The sequence below is a fragment of the Herpailurus yagouaroundi genome, unplaced genomic scaffold (genome assembly GCF_014898765.1).
Source record: "Herpailurus yagouaroundi ecotype Mexico unplaced genomic scaffold, PumYag 196, whole genome shotgun sequence".
NCBI classification, from domain to species: domain Eukaryota; kingdom Metazoa; phylum Chordata; class Mammalia; order Carnivora; family Felidae; genus Herpailurus; species Herpailurus yagouaroundi.
The window spans coordinates 18,570,929-18,585,462 of NW_024412427.1; the positions used below are offsets into that span (position 1 = coordinate 18,570,929).

At 43.6% G+C, this 14,534-nt stretch overlaps 1 long non-coding RNA gene across 1 annotated transcript; it reads right to left on the minus strand.

The window, feature by feature from the left end:
- Positions 1 to 6,265: 6,265 nt before the first annotated feature.
- Positions 6,266 to 14,040, minus strand: LOC121012007 (uncharacterized). The gene is made up of 3 exons (XR_005781909.1): positions 13,257 to 14,040; positions 12,257 to 12,425; positions 6,266 to 6,322 (listed from the first exon to the last, which is right to left on the minus strand). It is a non-coding gene; the product is annotated as an uncharacterized LOC121012007 (long non-coding RNA).
- Positions 14,041 to 14,534: the final 494 nt, after the last annotated feature.

Genomic DNA, 14,534 nt, shown 5'->3' on the forward strand with positions numbered 1-14,534 from the left:
CTAACTGACTGAGCCACTCAGGTGCCCCCAAAATAAAATCTTAAATAAAAAAAAAGAAAAGAAAAGTCCATCCATTTATCCATGCTTTCATCTCTTCATTTACTCAACAAGTATACACTGAGTGTACATGGTGTGCTGGGTACAGGTTAGGTGCTGAGAAAAAAAGAAAAAAGAAAAACCCCACTACCTTCCCAATGGAATATCATAGTACATTAGAAGAGATATGACATATAGATCACTAAGTGCAGTAAAGAACAATAGGGGCTGTAAAGTCGGCTATATCCAACATAATGTGTCAGTTAGCTATTGCTGTGTAACTAGTAGCTCCCACATCCTTATGTCATACAGCACTAATTATTTGTTTGCTCATGAGTCTGGCAACTTGTCTGGCTCAGCCTGGGTGACTTGACTCAGCTCCATGTATTTCTCACCTTTCTCCGGGAACCAACGGGTTAGCTCACACACGTTCATTTTGTGCTGATGGCAGAGGCACAGGCAGAAACACACATGGCTTAAGGCCTAGACACAGAACTGACACGCTGTCACTTCTTTCCATATGCTGTTATCCAAAGTAAGTCATATGGCCACACCCAAAGTCGAAGAGTTAGGAAACGGTATGATAGCATTCCTCTCAGTAATGTCTGTTGCCTTTTGTAATCACAGTAGTCAAAACCACTATCCCTGTCACATGGTGATGACTTTGGAGCCCTGTGACCACCAGTGCAGGCTTATGGTTTTGGTACTTAGGGATCTAGATGCACCTCCAAGTTCACAGTTTGATTTCCTCCCTATTACACCTGTAGCAGATGCTGTTGTTGGCCACCCATGCTCCCTCACACTGACTCCGTTAGGGCGCAGGCCCCACTTCCAGCTGCCAGGGCTTTCTCCTGCAAGAGCCCACTTTGTCCACCCGCAAGACAGGCCAGAGTGCCCAGGAATTGTCACTGTCCCTGAGTAGCCCTGGATGCCTGACTGATGGGCAGTGGCAGTGGGACACCCTAAGGTGTATTCTGCTCTGGCTGCCAGAGATCCCCTGCAGACACAGCTCGGGGTCTCCAAGTGCTAGGTCCCTTGGTAATTCACCTTGATCGGCTGCTTCCCTATATTATCTCACCTGTCCTCCCACAGGGATTCCTGAAATGACCTGCCACATAAACCAGTACTCTAAGCCTTTGCCTCAGAGTCAGCCCCTGGGGTTTTTGCATTAAGGATGACCAATGCATTAGGTCATCCCAGGAATTAATGGCCCCAGTCAGCCACTAAATGACCAGATGGCATCAGGTGAGCCACTTTCAAAAGGGAGGTAGCTGGTCAGTCTAAGGTAGGATTTTTTTTTTCATATAAGATATTAAACAGGCTGACTGGATAATTAATTTTCTTTTTAAGAAATTCCCTTATTTTTCTTGGGGCGCTTGGGTGGCTCACAGTTGGTTGAGTATCCAACTTCGGCTCAGGTCATGATCTCATGGTTTGTGGGCTCGAGCCCCACATCGGGCTCTGTGCTGACCGCTTGCTCAGAGCCTGGAGCCTGCTTCAGAGTCTGTGTCTCCCTGTCTCTCCGCCCCTCCCCCACTCACGCTCTGTCTCTCTCAAAAAAATTATAAGATATTATAAAAACATTATAACATCTCATAAAAACATTAAAAAAAGAAATCCTCTTGTTTTTCTTCTGACTATAAGGGGGAAACATGATCATGGTAAAATTTTGAGAAATACACGAAAGTAAACTGCAAATAATTTAATTACCCTAATTCACCATTGGTGATTTTTTAACTATAATTATTGTTAAGGATTTTATTTATTTATTTATTTATTTATTTATTTTATTTTTAATTTAATTTTTTTTTTTAGAGAGAGAGAGGAGGCATGGGGGGGGGGGGACTGGCTGCGGGGGGAGGCAGGGAGAGAGAGAGAGAGAGAAAGAGTGAAAATCTTAAGCAGGCTCCATGTTGAGCATGGAGCTCAACACAGGACTCAATCCCACAACCGTGGGATCATGACCTGAGCTGAAATCAAGAGTTGGAGGCTCAACTGACAGAGCCACCCAAGCGGCCCTATTTATTTATTTTAAAATGTTCATTCCAGTATAGTTAACATACAGTGTTATATTTGTTTCAGTTGTACAATATAGTGATCCAACATTTCCATATGCCACACATGCTCATCATGGCAAGTGCATTCCTTCGTATTCATTACCTATTTCACCCACCTGCCATTAAGGATTTTAAATTGTGGTTCCTTCCATCCCAACATTGTGTGTTTTGGGTTTGTTTATCTTCCCCTGGTTTTATGGATATATAATAACAGACAACAGTGTGTAAGTTTAAGGTGTACAACGTAATAATTTGACTTACATATATTGTGAAATAATTACCAAAAAAGTTTAGCTAACATCCATCACTTCACATAGATGCCAAAAAACTGGTTTTTTTACTCTTGATGAGAATTCTTAGGATTTAGTCTCTCACTGCCTTTCCTATGTATCATATTAGCGGCAGTGTTAACGACAGTCATCATGTTGCACATTTCATCCCACTACTTACTTATCTTATAAATAGAAATTTGTACCTTCTGTCCACCTTCCTCCGATTCCCCAACTCCACAATCCCTGCCTCTAGGGACCACAAATCTGGTCTCTTGTTCTGTAAGTTTGGGCTTTACTTTGTTTTGCTTTTTGGACTCCACATATAAGTGAGGACATTCTGTGCTTAGACTCTGGCTGTCCTCAGGGATGACGATCCTAAGATTTCTGCAATTGTTCTCTTGCTGTATGTAGACACGGCTTGATGTAAACTGCTTGCACAGCATCAGGAAGAAATGGCTGCTGGTCCCTTAGGTAACAGAAGAGGACACTCTGACTGTAAACAGGGTTTTCTTTGTCAAGGAACAGAAACTACCAACCAGTCTTTTCAAGCTCAGACCAGGAGTTTGGGGGAAACAAAGTAAGTTACAGAATGTAGTAGAGAAAATTAAGACATGAAAGTCTATAGCCTCAGCATGAAGTTTATGTAGGTGATTGGACTATTTTTCTCAAACTGCAAGGAAACAAAAGGCTGGAACAGGACATATACAGTTAGAAAGACTGACTTTGATCATAAAAAGACCCCGGGGTATGGGCCATCAAGTAGGGCAGAAGCGGGGTCTGGTTGTATCTTTAAGAAGAGCAGAAAACATTTTGAAAAGGTGACATACTTACAGATAGATTGAGACCAGGCAAAAACACCGTAAGAAGACAACCGCAGGAAGTAACAGGAATAATAAGGAAAGCGTTAAATCCATGATGGTAACAGCCCTAGATAAAGACGTGAGTTTGAGCCCTCTCTGGGGGAGGGGATCACACAAAGTCCAAGTGAGGAAGTGGGGAAGGTGAGGTAGGAAGGGAGGAGAGGAAGGCTTTTCAGCATGGCTGCCTATTTTGGGAAACTGAGGCTCCGTTTCACTGGCACCACAGCAGAAGAAATGCCCAGCTCAGCCCAGCCCCAGCTATGGAATCATGAGCACACGAAATGGTTGTTGGTTTAAGCCACTGAATTTTCTTTATGAAGAAATAGGTAACTGATAGAAGGGGGAAGACTGATGGGTTAAGTAGAATGGCCCCCAAAGATGTCCACTTCCTAATCCCTGGAACTATAAATATGTTACATTACATGACAAAAGGGCATTTGCAGATGGAATTAAGGTTAAAGATCTTTTTTTTTTTTTAACATTTATTCAGTTTTTGAGAGACAGAAAGAGAACATGAGTGGGGAAGGGCCAGAGAGGGAGACACAGAATCAGAAGTAGGCTCCAGGCTCTGAGCTGTCAGCACAGAGCCCGACGTGGGGCTTGAACTCATGAACCATGAGATCATGACCTGAGCTGAAGTCGGATGCTTAACCAACTGAGCCACCCAAGTGTCCCAAGGTTAAAGATCTTAAAATAGGAAGATTTTCTTGGATCATCTGGGCATAACCTAATCACAGAAAGCCTTATAAGCAGAGAACTTTTTCCAGCTGGAGTCAGAGAGACATGGTAGAAGGAAAAGTAGGAGATGTTGAATCTATAAGGAAGACTTGACCTACTTTCCTGGGCTGGGGGTGGGGGTGGGGAGGGGAATGTGGAAAGCGCAAGTAACACAGGAAGTCTCTCAAAGAAGCAGAGACTGGCTCTTGGCTGACAACCAGAAAGGAAACTGAGACCCCCGTTCTACAACCAAGAGAAACTGAACTTGGCCAACAACTTGAATGGGCTTGGAAGCCAACTGATTCCCAGGCTCTCCAGCAGGGAACGAAGCCTCACCAGCACCATGACTGTAGCTTTGTGAGCCTTTAAGCAGGGGACCCAGCTGAACTATGCCTGGACTTCTGACCTACAGAACTGTAAGATAAGAGATGGGTGTTGTTTTAAGCCTCTGTGTGGTAATTCATTACAGTAGCAATAGAAAACCTACACCCGATGTGTAAACTGACCACTGCAAGGCAATTTGAGCCACATGGACCTCAAGGAGTGTGCCCCAGGCCACGGGCAGAGACAGCAACAGCCAGCTGTGAAAGACAGTGGAGAAGGCTTCCTGGAGAAGGAGGAGTTTCAGCAGGGCTTTGAAGGAACACTGTGTTAGGTCAGACTCCTCCCAGAAGCTTGCCCTGAAACAAGGATTTTAGGGCAGGTACTTGTTTTAGGTGATAATCCCAGGAAATACCAGCAGAGGTAGGAGAAAGTGAGACAGGGAAAGGAAAGACGTCAATAAAAATGAGTTTTCAAGCAAGTGAATAGTTGTGGGCAAAGAGGGTTCTGTCCTTCAAGGAGGTACAGGGAAACTGTGTAGACTATGCCTGAGAACAGCTGTATTCGAGGGACAATAGGACAAGATGATCGACTCCTATGGTCATTGACTGAGAGTTTTTTCTGGGAGCACAGATTAGCTGGCACTTCTGGCCCATCACGTGTGCGTGCAGAGCACCCACCAGCAACTGCTGAAAGCACTCAGGTGGAAAGTTGTAGGTGCTGGCAGTTGGAAGTCTGGGTGCTATGAACTGAACTGGTAGGGGCCCAGGCGTACGGGTGGAAAACCTACAATATCTGCTGCAAGGTGAGGTTACCAGGCACAGACCAGAGAAGGAGTTCCGGACAGAGGGGGATGGGTATGCACATAGAGGCATGAAAAATACACAAAAGAGTGTTGTAAAGTGATTAGTGGAGTTTGGTCTGGATTCAGACGAGCAGGGCTGAATTCTGGTTCCATCTCCTCACTCACTGTGCCTCCTTGGGCAAGTGACTTCACTGCCCTTTGTGATGTTTATACAACGGGAATTCTGTATAGTACCTATCTTACTGGGTTGTCATGAGGACTAAATTAGATAATGTTTTAAAAGGGTATCGTAGACCCTTACCTAACACCGTACACAAAAATTAACTCAAGATGGACCAAAGATCTAAATGTAGGAGCTAAAATGATAAAACCCTTCAAAGAAAACATAGGACAAAAACTTCATGATATTGGATTTGGCAATGATTTTTTGGATAGGACACCAAAGACACAGGCAGCAAAAACAAAAATGACAAATTTGACTCCATAAAAATTAAAAGCTTCTGTGCATCAAAGAATGTATCAACAGAGTGAAAAGACAACCTATAGAAAAGGAGAAAATATTTGCAAATCATCTGATAGATTAATATCTAGAATATATAAAGAGCTCCTATAATTCAACAACAACAAAAAAAACAAACAGCCTAAATAAAAATGAACAAAGGGCTTGAGTAGACGTTTCTTGAAGAAACGTGAATGACCAATAAGCACTTAAAAAGATGTTCATTGGGGCCCCTGGTTGGGTCAGTCGGTTAAGCATCCAACTGTTGATTTTGGCTCAGGTCATCATCTCACAGTTTGTGGGTTCGAGCCCTGTGTTGGGCTCTCCTCTGACAGTGCAGGGCCTGCTTGGGATTCTGTCTCTCCCTCTCTCTCTGCCCCTCCCTTGCTAGCTCTTTCTCTCTCCCAAAACAAATAAATAAATTAAAAAAAAAACAAACCCTGCTCTTCATCTAATCATTAGTGAAATGCATATCAAAACCACCATGAGATGCCACCTCATACCCATTTATTGTGGCTACTATAAAAAACAAAAACCACCATCACCACCAAAAACAACAAAACACCCCAGAAAATAACAAGGTATGGAAAGGGCATGATGGAATTGGAATCCTTATATGCTGTTGATGGGAATGTGAAATGGTACAGCCACTGTGGAAAATAGTATAGCAGTTCCTGAAAAAATTAGACATAGACTTACCATATAATCCAGCAATTCCACTTCTGGTATATACCCCAAAGAATTGAAAGCAGGATCTGAAAGAGATATATGTATACCTATATTCATAACAGTATTATTCACAATAGCCAAAAGGTAGAAGCAACTCAAATGTCCATTGACAGATGAATGGATAAATAAATTGTGATATATACATACAAATGAATATTATTCAGCCTTAAAAAGGAAGGAAATCCTGACACCTTCTACGATATGAATGTGTCTTGAGGACATCATGCAAAATGAAATAAGCTAGTCAAGAAAGACAAATACTGGGGGTCCTGGGTGGCTCAGTCGGTTAAGTGTCTGACTCTTGATTTTGAATTAGGTCATGATCTCATGGTCGCGAGACTGAGCCCCATGTCCAGCTCCACGCTGATCATGGAGACTGCTTGGGATTCTCCCTCTTCTCTCTCTCTGCTCTTCCCCCACTTGTGTGTGCATGCCCACACAACAAATAAATAAACATTAAAAAGAAAAGACAAACACTGTATGATTCCACTTAATATGAGTTATCTAGAGCAGTCAAAATCATAGAGAAAGAAAGTAGAATGGTGGTTGCCAGGAGATGAGGGAAAGGGTAATGGAGACTTATTATATAATAGCACATAGTTTCAGTTTTGCAAGATGAACAAAGCTGTGGAGATTCATGGCGGTGATGGCTGCACAATGACATGAATATACTTGATGACACTGAGCTGTACATTTAAAAATTCTTAAGATGGTACCTTTTATGTTATGTATATTTTACTGCAACTTAAAAAGTGGAAAGAAAAAATTATTTTAAAAAAAGGAGGTTTGTTGCCTGGTCAGCCCTCAATAATGATAAACGCTAGATTTGTTGTGCTGAGTGTTATAGCAACCAGATTTGAATGTTGATTAGCTGGCTGTGCTCAAGGATAGAGTACCTGGGGAAAATGGGTCCAGGGTGGGCATGAGGCCAAAAAGGTGGGTGGCAGGTATGAGTTACCTCTGTAGTCTGTGTTTAAAAATGTGGCCTTGCTTTTCAATAGGGACTTCTGAATCTAGGGGTCCATGGTTCCTAAGGAGTCTATGGGTAAGATTCAGAAGGTCCATAAACTTGGATAGGAAAAAAAGTTACTTTTATTTTCACAAACTTTGAACTAAAATTGTCCTTTTCTTTTAATGATGAATATGGGAAACAAATCATAGTGCCATTGGCAGGAATTATGACTTTATCCCTAGTAAAATACACAGAGATTTCCAGATTGCAAACTCATCACTACTCCAAAACGTTGGTTTCCAGATCTGCAATTAGATTGTGATATTTCATGCATTAATAAAGAAGCATATATAACAAACATTTATTTTTAAATATTTTGGTAAGTGCATTTCAGTATAATTGGTTTCCTTTGCAACCTTATGTATTCTGTTTTATGAATTTCAAAACATTCTTCTTCTTCTTCTTCTTCTTCTTCTTTTTTAAGTTTATTTATTTTGAGAGAGTGAGCGAGCAGGGAGGGGCAAAGAGAGAGGGAGGGAGAGAGAATCCTAAGCAGGGTCCAGGCTGTCAGAGTGGCGCTCAATGTGAGGCTTAATCTTACAAACTGTGAGATCATGACCCAAGTGGAAATCAAGAGTTGGATGCTTAACCGACAAGCCTCCCAGGTGCCCCTCAGAACGTTATTCTAAGAAGGAGGTCCCTACGCTTCACCAGGCCTGCCGTGAATCCATGCAAAAATAAAAAAGAAAGGGTAAAAAGTATAATCTGACATGTATTTAGTTGCAGCTGGCTTTATTGAACATGGCTGTGTGCAAAGGGTCATGATCTGACTTGTGGCATTATACAAAGTTATCTGATAATAAATTCGTACAAGTAAAAGTTCCGACCAGATTTGCATGCCTGAGTGATAAATGCACATCAATAGTTCTCGGTCCTTCTTCCCCATCAACAGCTGTGGCTAAGCCCGGCACTGAGCCTCCTTGAGTCAGAGCCAGGTTTCCTTGGGAACAGATACGCTATCTGTTGGGGAATGCATGTGTGGGTGGAAAAAATGCGGCAGGTTTTCTGATAGCACTCTCTTACCCTCAACAGTTGCCCTTCTCTCCTCTTTGATAAACACTGTAAAAACACAAAAATTGACACCCAATACTCTAGATCTAGGAGCTGAAGAGAAGGTGGTCCACCATGGGCTCTTTCTGGAAAAGTAGAATTTGAGCACACATATTCAAATAAGTAATTATGTTCATGGTGAATATAGGGATGAATATAAATTTCAGTTAGATTAGAAATGGAGGGATTTCAGGGCAAGTTTATGAGACAGAAATGCCTAGCTGTTCTTGATATTCTTTTCCTCTTCTTCCTTGGACCTACAGACCACTTTTCCCAGCCTCCTTTGCAGTAGAGCAGAGCCACGGGACTGTGCTCTGGTTAACGGAAGGTTAGTGGATGTGAAGTGCATTGCTTCCAGGCTAGGCTCTTGAAACCTTCCCACAGGCAGACATCCTCCAGGCTTTTACCCCTTTTGCCACAATTTTGGTGGTCCGTGTATAATCACAGGGTCTTTGTAAGTGGAAGGACAATGGAGGCCATAGCATATCCCAGTTAAGGATATATCTTTCCCATTAGCACTGGGAGAGGCCTGGTCTTGCCTGGATCATGGGCTTAATCTTGAATGGATCACTGTGGCCTGGCAGATGGATGACTCGGTCATGATCCCACCCATGGGGTGAGAAATTGGCCCAGTAGGCCTCATCAAAGCAGATGGGGTGCATTAGTTTCTCATCGCTGCTGTAACAATTTATCACAAACCTAGTGCCTTGAAATAACATAAATTTACTCTCTTATGGTTCTGGAAGTCAGATGTCTAAAATGGGAATCCGTGGGCTAAAATCAGGGTGCTGGCCAGCATGATTTCCTTTCTAAGGCTTTAGAGGAGAATCCATTTCCTTGCCTTTTCCACCTTACAGAGACCTCTTGCACATCATGGCTTGTGCCTAATTTCTCCACTTTCAAAGCCAATAGCATCCATGTTATGCTGTTATCTTTCTGATTCAAGTTCTATCTCCCTCTTCCACTTATAAGGACCCTTGTGATTTAGGGAAAAAAAAAAAAAAAGAGGGGTGCCTGGGTGGCTCAGTCAGTGACTTGATTTCAGCTCAGTTCATGATCTCACGGTTCATGAGATCGATCCCCGTGTTGGGCTCTGCGCTGACAGTATGAATCCTGCTTGGAATTCTCTCTCTTATTCTCTCTCTGCCCCTCCTCTGCTCATTCTCTCTCTCTCTCTCTCTCTCTCTCTCAAAATAAATAAATAAACATTAAAAAAAAAAAAGGACCCTTGTTATTACATTGGGCTCACTGGATAATCCAGGGTCATCTTCCACGTTGAAGTCAGTTGATCAGTGATCTTAATTCTTTCTACAGCCTTAATTCCCCTTTGCCACATAATCTAACGTATTTATGGGTTCCAGGGATTATGACATGGATATCTCTGGGGTCCATTACTCTGCATACCACATAGAACGAACACAATCACAATGAGATGAAAAGAAAGGTGACTCCCCAAAGGAAGGAATCCTGGGAAGACAGGAAGCATATGTTCTCTCTCATAATTTAAGATTTAAAGGGGTGTGGGCACCCATCTTGGTGCACTTCATTTGTACCTTTTTAAAATTATATATATATATATATATATATATATATATATATACATATATATATATACACACATATATATATTTTTTTTTTTTGAGAGAGAGAGAGAGAGAGAGAGAGAGAGAGAGAGAGAGACAGGCTGCAAGTAGGGGAGGGGCAGAGAGAGAGGGAGACACAGAATCTGAAGCAGGCTCCAGGCTCTGGGTTGTCAATACAGGGCTCGACATAGGGCTTGAACTCACGAACCATAAGATCATGACCTGAGCAGAAGTCGGTTGCTTAGCTGACTGAGCCACCCAGGTGCCCCTTGTGCCTTTATTAAACATTTGTAGCAAATGTTTGTGATGTCCTATGTCACATCTTCTCAACTCACCTGATTTTAGCACACTTTTGATAGTCAGTTTGAATGCTTTGCCAGCATCCTTTATAAATTTTCCATAGAAACAGCTCTCTGCTTTCTCTAAGACAGTGGAAGATCACTTAGGCAAATTCAGCTAAGTAGAAAGTGCAAGAGAGTTAATACTCAGGGAGGGAGCAATGTTCATCTAATGGCAGATGGAATCAAGGGTTAACTGCCACAGCCTCCATCCTCTGGTGGAACACTTCTGATGTGCTTTGTTCATGGTTCTTCAGAAGATTCCAGTGGTTGGGGCGCCTGGGTAGCTCAGTTGGTTAAACATAGGATTTGATCTTGATTTCGGCTCAGGTCATGTTCTTGTGGTCATGGGATCCAGTCCTGCATTGGGCTCTGAGCTGAACGTGGAGTCTGCTTAAGATTCTCTCTCTTCCTCTCTCTCTCCCTCTGCCCATCTCTCCTGCTCATGCTCTCTCTCGCTCTCAAAATAAATAAATAAACATTTTAAAAAAGGAGAAGAAGATCCCAGTCCAGTGGTATTGAGCCTCGGTTGCCCACAGCGGTAACCAGCTCCTTAACATACTCTGTGTGTTGGCTTTCCCCCCTTCCCAGTCTCGTTCTCCCCACCCCTCACTCCTTCTTCCTCGGATCATCTCCCAAACAAGACTACCTGCACACACAGCCTTCTCTCAGGTTGCGCTTTTTTGGAGGAACCCGGCTAAAACAGCACCCACCACTGATGTTTTACGGAGGAGAGTCAGGGATGCAGGGCTCTGCAGGGTAGAACCCTGCCAGTACAATCCAGTGCAGCTTGTTTACAGGCATCTGTTAGGACTGGCTGACATCTAGTTGGTTGGCAGGTGCCCATGTCAGACAGGCCATCTCCCACTTACGAGATCTGTCAGCACCACAACATAAATCACTGGGCCTGACATGTCCTTCTTGGCTGGTTATGAGGTTCTAGTTCAAGACTTGTGAGTAGGGAATAGAAATATCTTACGACACAGTCCTATCGGGCCATGTGCTGGAAAGGTCGGTGTTCCATAAATGAGGAGAAAAGGTTATCTGAGGTTATTTATTTATTTTTTTTCCCTTTAGTTCAGGCTGAGGTCAGGGTTGTTTATTTGAATTCTGGCAATAACCCTGGGAATTTACTTAGGTGCCAAGGGAAACATGAGGACAGCGGACTCCAGAAAGAGGGTGCACCAAGACACATGAGATAGCAGGTGTGAGCCCAGAGGAAGACACCAGGGCCTTGGCCTAGACACAACAGATGCCTGGTGACTTTCGAGGGGGGGTCACACATTCGTTGTTGGCTAATGCAGACATCCTTTAACCTACGTACCAGAGGGAGGTGAGGTAGAAGGCGGAGACGTAGATTTTCAGAAGACTTTTCTCATCTCACCCCCTGTCCCCTGAGATGCCGCATGCGGCCATTCTCTTATGAAAACTTGTCCCTCCCCCAGGTGCTGACAGAGTTGAGAATAGGGTCCTAGCACACTGAGCACCGCTGGCAGCCTCCTTCCGGTTTCAGGGAAGCTGACTCTGAGATAAAGAGCTGCATGGAGGAAGTCCAGTGAGGAGTGCTTTTGGGGGGACATAAGACCTTTGAGGGAGAAAGGGAGGAAGGTTCGGGCAGCTTGGGAAGTTGGGCTGTGATGCTGTCACTCTACAGGCCTCGAGCAAACCCACTCAGAGCTCTGGAGCTGGGTGGGCCTTCAGAGTTGTTTTGACTTGAGACAACCAGTCTTTGCACTCAGGCTACCCCCAGGAAGGTCACGCAGCCTTGGTCAAGGCAGCCACCAGGGCCCAACCTTCCTGGCAACTGAGGAGGTGAATATCTTGGTCCTGAAGTGGGGATCTTGACAAGACGCCAGAGCATCCGTTACAATTACCGTGTGCTACTGCCCCCGGGCCTCACAAAGGCCCCCACACCCCACCCCCATCTTCAGTGACCTTCATTCAGCCTTCCCTGGAAACAGAAAGAGCCGCTTTTACCTTGAAGATGCTTTGGGTTTAAGGAGAAAGCGTTTCTCCTTCCCCCTTGAATTCCAGGTCAATCCCTTCCATGGTAGGATTTCCTGTGTCACTAGTCCTCATTCCTTTGTTTTGCTCTCCTCCTTTTAACCGACCCATCTTTCCTGTCAGTGTTCTGGGAGTGGTTTACCTGTGGAGGCAGAAACACCATGGAGTGGACCAGTATACAACTGTGGTGTCATTTGAGTGTTGGAGTTGAGCATTTTCATGCAGGCTGTGAACTGTGTAATGGTGTGGCTATCATCATACTTTAGCGTCTCCACCAGAGCACGAAAAATACTTACTGAATTGCACTGCCGTGACTAAGCATGGGGGGAATGAAGTCACCGAAGTAGGGCTGTTGGGGAGTCCTGGAGAAAGGGGTGGGTAAGGCTCAGAGATCACAGCAAGGTGGTCTCTGAGCTCACTCAGACTCTGGGCTGGGTTTTCAGCTAACACCTGGAATACTTCAACATGTGACCTTTATTTACTCATGTATGAATATATACAGTAGGTCAGCTTGTCATTCCACTCAGTAAACAGCAAATGCCTTCTATGCATTTGGAACCACCTGGGACTGGGAGAATCAAAGATAAAGGAAGGGGACTGGGGGCTTACCCTGAGGCATTTGCAGCTGAAAAAGCAAGGTAGCTGATGTAACAGGTAGGAGAACCATGCAATAATCCAGGTGAGAATTCAAGATTCAAGAATCTGAATTCTCCATAAAACCCAAGGAAGATTTACAGTCAACAAACCTTTGTTTCTCTCTTTACAGTTTCCTAATCTGTACCTCAAAGCCTTGCTGTTAATAATTCTTTCTTTCTTAATGAAATGGTAGCCCAGTTGCCTTCCCCCCCCTCTATTTGTAGCACTATTTAGAAATAAGTGGGAAACAATGAGAGAGAGAGAGAGAGAGAGAGAGAGAAAGAGAGAGAGAGAGAGAGGGAGGGAGAGAGAAGGTCTAATATAATAGCATACTGACCTGCAAATTAACAGAAGTTCTTTCTTCAAGCTCCAGGACTTTTCCCATAATACAAAACCTTTCATTGTTATATGCATGGTGCTTTTATATTCACAGCAATACAGTCGCTGGCCTGAGTCTCTGGTGGATTTTCCTGCTGAGTGAGAAACTTTATGCTGCAACAACCCGAAGCCAAGTCTAGCTTTCCCTGGGGAGCCAAGAGAATGAACTCCAGGAATGCCACACCACTGATATTTCCATTGCTTCAATCTGGAAACTTCATCACTGGAGATGATGGAAGGAAGATTCTAGCCCAAGCTGCACCTTCTACTGTGAAAGTAGCATGGACCCTTCCTTTAATGATTAATAGCTTTACTAAGCCAGACCAAACTGCAAAGGATAAAAAGCATCTGTTTGTAATCAGGGGGACTTAAAGGCACCGAGGCCAATTTTTATTCAACCTGCCTCCAGTGGAACCGTGTCAGCCTCCACTCTCTGGTTGTCAGGGAGAGGAAGTTTCTGCCATCAGATATTTTCCCAGAAGAGAACTGGTTGAGTGCATTAGGAAACCCATAATGATAACATTAATGTAAAGCTTTTTATCATTAAGCTATAGAAAAGAAGAGGTATAAAAGGACATTTAATATGGCAAAGTGAATTACAGTCCATGTAGCAAATATATTACAGTTGGTTTAAGAATGAAAGGAGTCAAGATACTTACAGCACTTAGTGCCAGCTCAAGGGAAATATTATTGTGTATTAGCTTTTTAAATTTTTTTTATTTTAAATGTTTATTTATTTTGGAGAGAGACAAAGTGCAAGCATGGGAGGAGCAGAGAGAGAGGGAGACACAGAATCCGAAGCAGGCTCCAGGCTCTGAGCCGGAGAAGAGCCCGACATGGGGCTCGGACTCATGAACCGTGAGATCTTGACCTGAGCCGAAGTCAGATGCTCAACCAACTGAGCCACCCAGGCATCCCTCCTGTTAGTTATTCTTATCCCTGGTGTACCCTTCTGTATTAGTTTCCGATGGCTGCTGTGACAAATTGCCACAAGCTTGGTGGCTATGACCAACACAGATTTATCATCTTACGGCTCTGCAGGTCAGGAAAGATAACGTGGGGCATATTGAAATGTTAAGAGTTAGAGCAAAAATGGATTCGAATTGAGCCGTGCCAAACCAGAAGTTCGTAGAAGCGTTGTACTGATAGGAACTGAAAGTCTTTTACAAAGCCAAGGTGGAAGCAAGCAAGAACATCATTTGATTGGCTATGACTTCAGCATTTGACTTATTTGAGA